Raw genomic sequence first — 10,793 nt, 5'->3', positions numbered from 1 at the left:
GAACGTCTATAACTTTTTTCATATGATATTTAAAAATAATTCATCTTGATAACAAGCGTTTTTTTATCTTTAATACGAGTATGATTTTGTTATATAAAATTTAAAACAAAAATTACGTTATTGTGTCTTTTCGCACGTCATTGTGTCTTTTTTGGCATTATGTTTTTTTGTCATTGTGTTTTTCAACTCATCATTATATTTTTTTAAAATACTAATAACACCGTTGTGTAATAATAATATGTAAAAACAATGATAAAATTACCACAAATTATCTAATACATAAAACACAATGATGAATACATGTTACACAATAACTTGAAACGTAAAACACAATGGCGAATTCGTTTAACATAATGACCTAAAAGGTAAGACACAATGATGAATACATATAACACAATAACTTGAAACGTAAAACACAATGGAAACAACATATTACACAATGACTTGAACAAAATATACAATGAACAAAATATTATTTTTTCAAATTAAGTGAATGTCATATCTCAATCCGAATAAAAGACAATGAACGTATTACACAATGACTAAAACATAATGTCGAACAAAAAGACACAATGATGTAATCTTTGTTTTAATTTTTGTCTTTAATATGAGTACAAATTGAAAAACACAATGATCAAAATCTATAACACAATGTATATGCAAACTCAATTAAAAGACACAATGAACAACAAAATAACACAATTAAAAAAACTAATTAACTTTTTTTATTTTTATATAACAATATGATACTCATATTAAATATAAAAAAAACGCTTGTTATTTTGGTGAAAAAAAATGTCGTATGAAAAAGTTATAAACGTTTTAAAATGATGGGGGATTTGACATGTGTCTTGCATGTGGAGAGAGAAGTCAACAAACGTGGGTTATTACCTTCATGCTCTTCCCATTAAATTTTATTTATTAAATTAAGAGAAAATTCCAATTTGCCTCCCTGTGATATATCAGCGGTAGATGGATTAGCCCCTGAAAACTAATCTGCACATGTTGTGCACCTGTATTTCTCCGGCGAGTTCCTCTGACTCCTACCGTCAGTTGACTTACCGTTGACTGTTAATGGTGAAGGGTAAACTCGTCTTTGCACATCTTTTTCTCCCCTGCTCCATTATAACCCCCGAATTAGGGCTATTATCATCACAAAATTGATTTCTTGTCCAGTGTTAGATCATTGAATCCCCCATTTTTTCCGATTGTTCTTCACGTCTTCAGACATCGCAATGCCGAGCTCGTATTCTATTAGGCCGGACAGTGAGTATTGTGACCCGGACGACCTATATGGTAAGGTTTTATTGTTTGCACAACATTTCCGTTTTTTGCTTGATTGTTGTTAACGACTGAATGGTTGTTCACCATAAAACTTTTCCATGGAGGGCATTTCACTACCGAGGGGCAGCGAAGATACGAAGGGGGGAAGATAACTTACGTCGATGAAGTTTGATGGTCGGTTAAGTTGTATATGTTTTAGTTTCTTTATTATTTAGTTTTAACTGTTTATTCTAGAACTATCGATACTTCATACGTGTATTATTGGATTTCAGGTCACAGGCGTTATACTCAATATGGACCTGTTGTGACACGGAATGAAGACTCGGGATGTCCAGCACGCAAAACGAGGAAAAGAATAAAGATTGGCTGTAGCAGAACCCATCGCGGTACACGATGGGTGTGCTGAGGGTCCCATCGCGTACCGCGATGGGACTTAATGAAGACTTTGACTTTTTGGTCAATCGCGGTACGCGATGGGCCATAGAAGACCCCGTCGCGTACCCCGACGGGAGTGCAGACGGGATTTTGAGTTTATATCTTCTTTTTCATCAAACAAGAACGCTAACTCTGTTTTGACGAACGATAGGCGATTCCAGCAGTCCAAAAAGGCGATTTCTACCATCCTAGCTCGTGTCAAGACCCTACATATGATTTCTATCATCCATATCGAAGATTCAATCATGTCTAGGCTCGGCTAATCTCCTAGAATCGCACCTGGGATGTATAGTTTGTAACTCTTTACAGTTTTTCTCTTGTGATTAAGAATACTTATGTTTTGATTATTGATGATTGATATATGATTATTGATGTTTAGTAATTCTGTGTGTTCGGCCGGTTTAGGTTTACGTTGGTCTGAACGATCTGTTACCAGTTGCTAGATAATTAGTCATATAACTGTTTGGTTAGATTGAATACGATAAAACGTGCAATTACCCTTAACTGAGTCACACTAGCAAGGACTGTTTGATAACCAGTGCCGTGTGTAAAGTAATTGTTGGCGTCTAAGGTTTTGTCTGGTTGATCAGTTTTCAGTTAATCATTGATAATCAATCTGTTAGGTTGCATAAGATACTGTTTGGTTGCTTACTTGAATTCCCGGGTGTGATTTGCTTTGTTAACTGTTTACAACTCGTTTATTTGTCCCGGGTGTGATTTGCTTTGTTAACTGTTTACAACTCGTTTATTTGTTCGTTGCTTAGTTCTCTTAATTCAAAATATTGCTTGTGTGATCAGCACTAAAACCAGTTACTTCATAATTATAAATATGTTACACGAATTTCATTGACCACATACTCCTTGTGATACGATACCCTACTTGCTCTGTCTATTTAGAATAATTAGGTTTTTGATTGACTCAAACGACAGTCATCAAAGTTCAAGTTTCTGAATTTTGTAAAAGTTTGTTGGTTGGAATACTTTGTAAGTTACAATATGGTTGTGGTACAACTTGTTGTTTTCATTACAAACATCCGCGTATTAGTTTGGATTTGGGTTTAAAGCCATTGATTAAAGATTATCATTTTCTAGATGTTTTGTGCTATGGTTAGAGGTAGTGATGGTGTAGGTAGTAACATTGTTGAGATTTTTGTAGAACATGGCAGGACTAGTGGTACTGAAATTGTGGTCTATGATTCTGGATTTGTACCTGGTTTTGAAAGTGTTAATGAATTGAGTGGTGAAAGTGTCCATGAAGTGAGTGGTGAAAGTAGTTCTAGTGAGGAAGATGATGACAATTATGATAGTGATCGATCAGATGAAAGTGATCCTAAGTATACGGATGTCTTTCAAACACCCTTGGAGGATGTAGAAGTTGACATGAGGTTGTATAAAGCTGTTGTAGATTTTGATGTGGAAGAGGTAGTAGGTGATCGATCATAGGGCAGCATCGGCCACTTCTATCCCATACTTCAACATGGCAATGGAGGAGATTAACAAAACAAATCTTAATATGTTTTTCTAGCTTAGTGAGATCCCGGCAGCAAGATGGTCAAGATCACATTTTTTTGACAGGGCAAAAAGTGATATGTTGTTGAACAACCTTTGTGAATCTTTCAACAAGCAACTTGTTGGAGCAAGAGACAAGCCGATCATTACATGTTTGGAGTATATTAGAGAGTATATGACCATGAGTATTGTGAATGGGAAGAAGATGCAAGCTACTGCCAGTGGCCCATTAACACCATAAGCAACTAAAGCATGGGATGAAATCCAAACAGAAGCAAGCAAACTGTCGGTTATGATGGTTGATGAAGTCACTTACCAGGTATCATTATTTGCCTTACTATGATATTACAACCAAACATTTGTTAATATGCAATTATGTTCATAGGTTAAAAGTCTGAGAAGCCAATGTGTGGTGAATGTGGAGGATAAGACATGCATATGCAGGAGATGGGACTTGACGGGTATGCCATGCAAACATGCGGTGGCAGCCCTATATGACATGATAGAAAATAACATGCATGTCGGTCTATTGGAGAAGTGGGTTGATGAAGATTACTGGTTAGAAACTTGGAAGAAAGTGTACAACCACCAAATCAGGCCCATACCAGGCCCTGATATGCAGACCGAAGAAGAGCAGGAAGAAGGTACTCAGTGAGAAGAAGAAATTTGCAGCAAGCAAGAAGAGGAAGATGAAGATTGAAGAGGTTCGGGAAGCGTTTTCTGTAGGAGGCAGGCTTACTAAGTTGGGGCAGTCCAAGAGTTGTGGTAGATGTGGAGGTTTAAGACACAACATCAGAACTTGCAAGGCACCGAGTCAACCATAATGATGTCAACAAGGTGTCTTTGAGTAAGATTGATGGTGCGTGTTATCATGGTTTGTGGTTGAAACACTAGACTTGTGGCATGTATGTTTCATTTGGGATATGATGGTTTTTATGTTATTTTGACAGTTTATGTTTAATGCTTTTGAGACAGTTTGTGTTTATTTGACAGTTTTTTTTTACTCAAAACATGCAAACATTTCAATACATTAAACCAAGTACGATGCTATTTTCAATGACAATCGTCATTTGACCAGCCAGAGTCCCACACTGGATCGTCTTCATATGAATCATGATAGTAATCTTCCTCCGGCTCACTGGTGTAGTCGAAAGCTGCTTTCAAAACCTCAGGGTCATAATCATCACCCGGATCCATTTCATGTTCTTCACTTGGTCTAAATAATTCATCTTCTTGCACCAAATAAGCCAGCAACTCATCTTCTCCCAAATGACATTCTTTGTCTCCCATTTGACTTGCTTCATTGTCAAACTGCACTACATCCTTCCCAAACTCAACATTCTCATTGTCATCCTTCTCAGTTTCATCATGGCTGCAACATGACTAATAATGTGGAACAAAGATTCAAAGTAAATATATGAAACAAGAAACTCTAAACATTTAACATAAACTACAATAATAACAACAAAGATTACATTATCCAATACTAAAAATACAATGTTAACAACTAATCAATAAACCCAAACATAAACAAGGAACAAAAACCAACTAATTCCTAGCAACATCTTCAAGCTTGTTACTTCTTTTGTTTTCATTCTTGCAAACTCATCTTTTTTGTTCATCATCTTCACCATTGCTTGAATTACCTTTTCACAACTAGGGCATGTGGGATCATCAACCCATTTTAGCCATCCAAAACTCTCATTCTGTAACGGACTAAATATATCAACAAAGAAACAACCCTAATTCGATTCACAGACTAGAACAATTACCCCTAAAATTGACCTAAGCCACACGACAGCCGGAATCATCATCGATAAACATACTAGAACCCTAATTCGTGAGTAATTAAACACTTACACAACATAAGAATCGACGACTCGGGTTCGCATCGGTCCTGGATATCCGGTAAAATGTCCTGGCACCACATGGGCATCTCACACAACAGTCGTCTACACGGGAAGGCTTGGAAGGTGACCCCGAGGAGTATTGACTTGACATCCGATGTTAATCGATGTTTATTAGATTAACGAAGATTATACGGCAACAAGATGAAGAAGACGACCAGGGAAAGAGAGGGAAACAGGGTAGGTTATGTTATAATAAGGATAGAAGGGTAACATAGTAAATTCGCCAATTTTTAACGAGTCAACGGTAAGTCAACTGACGGTAGGAGTCAGAGGAACCCGCCAGAGAAATACATGTGCACAGCATGCGCAAATTAGTTTTCAGGGGCTAATTCATCCCCCGTTGATATATCACAGGGAGTCAAATTGGAATTTTCTCTTAAATTAATTTCAGTCATTCAAATCTAAGATCAATGGATTGAAATCTTTCTCACACTTCTCATTTTTGTTGTTATTTGTATTTTAACTTTATCCTTTATTTATATATATTATAGATTTAATCCGGACTATTAATTATCTGCCAATAATAATCCCAACTAACATTTTAACGAGTGGCAATCTCAATTTTTAGTTTTGTTACCAAAACAAAATCAGTCTAAAAAGTAGTTAAATAACTGAATTCGCGTGGCATATGACATGACATGTGACTGTTTAAACCGGGTTGAATCGGTGTGACATGGCATGTGACTGTTCAACCGGATTTAAAGTTTAAAAACCCTATATTTCCTATAATTTCATTCATTTATTTCCCATAATTTGTATGTTTTCATTCCTACAAACTTATTGAAATTGTTTCAAGCATACCATAAGGGTAGGAAATGGACCACTCCAAAGAATACTAAATTGTCTTTTTATCAATTTATTAATTATGAGGGTGGGTCTTATATCAAGCGGTAAAGTTGTTGTTTTGTGACCTACAAGTCATGAATTCAAGCCGTAGAAACAACCTCATGCATAGAAAATTGTAGAGTAAGGTTGTGTATATCATATCGTCAACCCCTCCCCAGACCTTACGCAAACACAATTAATTAATAACATTTCAATTAATTAAATATAAAATAGCATTTGCATATATCGAGAAGACAAACATAATTAATTGTGTATACACAATTTCAATTCTATGAAAATTTAAAAAAATACAAATTTAATATGAGTAATAAATGAAAGAATTTATACAAATTTAACAGAACAAAAACATTTTTCTGAAACGAAACATGTAACCTCACTAAGTGTTTAACCATAGATCGACTAGAAGACATGCGATTCAGGTCATTCACTTCAGAAATGTTAAAACTTGTCATAACATAATAAGCATACTTTTAGATTCATAAACATTCAATTTTCGAACTTAGTTATCGTAGATATTTTAAAACTTCATAAGCAGGGTCAAAATTGCCTTAAAGTAAGATTTAGACAACCCGGTCTAAGCGCAGTTTCTTGTAAAAGTTCCAGAGGAGTTGTGTTTGGTAAAACTTTCTTCACCCCATGAAAAACAAGTCTAGACTTGCCATCAAATATCAAAACGTCGCCCGGTTTCAACAAAACACCCTCTGACTTGTATTTATCTCTCGTACGCCCATACAAGAATTCCACAGTGTCACCAATAGATATTGAAACCATTGGTTCTATCGTCTATCTGGTTATATTTTCCCGTTTTCGTATTGTTATCAAATGGTCTTTCAGAGCAGTTGGTTGGGTAATGGTTTGTTGGGCTGGAAGGCTCGGGTTTGAGACCCCTCCAAGCCCGTTTTTGTTATATTCTTTTTGTGAGTATCCTTTTAGCAAATATATTAATGCTTTAATCAATTAATTTATATTATAAATGTTATAATTATTATAAAACTTGTAATTAATTGATATTTTGTTAAAAACCGACATGTTATCTAGTCACGTTTCCGAACTTTGAATTAAACACTATTTATATATAAATATGTACGTATAATAAGTAAAGGTTTTACAAAATGCTAAAGATTTAAAAAGGTGAATCTTTATACTTATGTATATTGACAAATTAATTAACTATAAAAGATGTGTTTTACTTTTACGTAAATATTTTTATATAATAAAAATATCATATTAAATATTATAATATACTTTTAAATGGATTAATAAACTAATAATATTTTTAAGATGAGTTTTACTTATATTTTTATAAAGTATTATAATATACTTTATTTGTAATTTAACCAAACCAATAATTTTTCATATAATATCTTTATATAAAATAAAACATCATATTAATTATGATTAAGGGTTTAATAGTGACTTAATAATAATTTTAATTATCGAATTCACTTATCCGATCTAGTTCATTAACTTAGCGTATCTTCGTATTCTTTTTCCTTATTAGGCCTTATCGTCAACGCGCGTGATCCGCTTTCGTCATTTTTATTGTTATCTATTCACTATTGTTCGTCTACTAAGGTGAGTACCACATTCTCCTATTTTACTTGTTTTCAACGTTTTGGGGACATATGCGTAAATTGTATTTCTCATATATATTTATACTCAAAACTGCAACTATTGTCTTATGTGTTAACAACTTATACTTTACTTGTTTATGTGCTTATATGCCGCATTCGGAGAGGTCCAACGTAATCTCAGTCTAGTATTATCATACGCCAGTCGTTATAGCCTTTGTGCTTCTTGACATCTCAGTTATCCTTGCTCATTTGGTTAATTTGTTATTCTCATATGACATGTTGCACTACTTATTTTTATACTACACTATATGTACATTTAAACTGGTGTGTTACTCACTCAACCTTGTGTTGACAAAACTACTTTATTTTCAATGCATATGCAGGTTATCGTTTGATGTGAGCTAATTGAAGTTAGAAGATCACTTAAGGATTTATGCTAGAAGAAATTGATTGAGATAATATTAAATAAGATTTTATAATTGTTTGATGCCTTATTTGTTTTTGAGATATTGTAATGAATATTTGTTTTATTTGAAATTATTAAATAGATATTGAAACTTATATTGTGCATGATAGTAACTTGAGAGCTGTGACAATCAATTCGGGCCCCGGCATTTCCGTCGTAGGTTGGGGTGTGGCAAAAACATTGATTTATAACTATTATATGTTAATCAAAGTTTCGGTTTTAATTCAAAATCGACTCAGACTGAACCGTATAGTAAAAATATATGCTATTATAAGTATTAAAATATATTCTTATAACCATTAAAGACATATTATTGTTTTTTCTTTTTAAAGTATCCTAATAAAGGATTATTCTCAAATCCTCAATAATATATTACAGATCATTAAATATAAGGTCCAATTCATAAATTAAACTAGATACAAAATGGGACTCTAAGCCCATGTGAGGCCTCATATTGTTCACAACCAGTATCAAGTAACAACCCTACCACTCTTCCTAACCTCTGCTTGTCTTGCTCACTGCAGCCAGCCGAAACAAAAGGCCAGATCAAGTTAACAATCATAAATTTTATCACTGGCGTCATCTCTGGTTGCTTATCCGACACAATGCCTCTAGCTAACCCTCACCCATTTCTCTGTTATCTTTTACTCCATCTACAATCAACCGGTATGGTGGTCCGGACTGGTCGTGTAGACAATGTTAATGAGAAGATTTATGACGTGTTTTTGAGCTTTAGGTATGCTTTCTTTTTGCTAATCTTATTATTAATATTAGTGGCTTACTAGAGATTGTTTTTATTTAAAAGGTTTTGTTAATATAAAAAGTTTTATTTATGTAAAATAATAAATTAATGTAGCATGTATACTCACTAGATCTACAATTCTATGTGTTTCAGTTCAACTTCACATTCATAGTAGAGATTAAATGTAGCATGAGTAGAATGATTGGAATATGTGATTGAATATGTGTTCCAACCGTTATTTATTGACTGATATATTGAAGCTTTGATGATTAATTGAATATGTGTTTTAAACAATTATTGATTGATTGAAGCTTTATTCAATGAATACAGAAAACCCAACGTGATATTTCTCATCGGGTCACGTGACATAGTTTATGTTGAAGGCTACAAAGTTAAGCAAAGTTATTCTTAAAACTATTTTGAAGAAACACGGTGACATTACAGCAGAATGTGTATTGAAAACAAATTCGATAAGATCGGCAATCCTTGAGACTGTTTGTGAGGTTGCGATGCAGATTCAAGCTAGTGATATTACTGAGAGTTGAAGATTTAGAGCGGATAGGGTATGGTTTTTAAAGACAATACCCGAACCCGACCCGGGTCTTACCGATACCCGGTTTCATACCTGAACCCGGGTATTTGAAAAACCCAATTTGTGCACCTCTAGTTCTATGAGGACCTCCTACAGACCCTATAGGTTATAATATCTAATTCTTGTTCAACTTTTTCAAAATTTTCACCTTCACTCGTATACACATTATAAGACTCATGTAGGTTTTTGTCAACAACATTTGACACCATCACGACTTGTTTGTATTCATCATCTCCATCACCAATCGACTTGTTTACCAACCTCTCTATCATCAAACGACTATGTTAACTTACACCTTTTAACTAATTAAGCAAAAAAATTTTAAAAAAAGTTATATCTATTTGTTTTTAACCATCCTCTCCATCATCAAATGACTTGTTTTTAACCAATTTCTTTGTTGTATTATCTTTTGTGTTCTGCACTCAATATATGACCACTTTGCACTTATGCCCCCATGAACTTTTGTCCCATCAAATATCCCATTTATGGACACCAGATTGGCTTCCATGAGTGCTTTTGTACACATCTCTTCAGAAATCTTGATTTACATGTTTTTTTTTAATCATTTCGCAACAAAAATAACCGCAAGTTGTATAGTTAGTCACCACATTTCGTTTTCTTGGTCCACTTGGCACGATTAGTTACTCAACACGATAGGGATACGCGTGAAACTATAACAAAACCCTCACGTCACGTTCTTTTCATAAATATTATAACCGGAGAATTTTTCGTACCTAATCTTGAAGAAATTCTTCTATGTAAAAGCAAAGAGAATGATACCAAAAGATGATACCTAATATGAAGATATGGAATGAAACTAGAGGATGATTGGATTATAGTAATCAAATCAAAACAATGGAAAAAGAGAAGACAAGACATAAAATCCAAGGTAGAAGGTAGTACATTAATGGATGTTCAATAATTGTATTCATATAATAATTATTTAGAGAGTGAAAGGAAGTGCTAAAAGGTCATTACTTTTGGTTCATCATGTAATTCTTTTATGGGGAAAGTCAATGAGCTAAGGAGATGAAAAAAAATTTGGATGGTCCATTGCTTTGAAGATCAAGTACAGTCCAAGAGTACTTATTGACTAAATAGTTTTAATTAATTGATAGCAATGACAACCATTATTGGAAGTCCAATTTCTTATTATCCTTGTTTTTAGATAAATATGTATGGGGTAACAAGTGAAAATGGTAGAATATGAGAATAACATGAGTTATGTAACATATAACATATAAATGTAGCATTTTTTCCTTGTTTACTAAATTTGGATTCCATTAAAAAGTATCGTTTGCATTGATACAAAAGACAAATGAGCAATAAGTTGCGTCAATAAGTCGTTTAAAAATAACATTCACAGAATGTGAGATCATAACAAAACTAAGCAGTTTAAAAATAAGAATCATAAAACGATGGGTCATAATAATAC

This window comes from Bidens hawaiensis, unplaced genomic scaffold (genome assembly GCF_021521415.1).
Source record: "Bidens hawaiensis isolate Kalapana, Puna unplaced genomic scaffold, B.hawaiensis_p1.1 tig00021017_1, whole genome shotgun sequence".
NCBI classification, from domain to species: domain Eukaryota; kingdom Viridiplantae; phylum Streptophyta; class Magnoliopsida; order Asterales; family Asteraceae; genus Bidens; species Bidens hawaiensis.
This window is presented reverse-complemented; position numbering follows the sequence as displayed.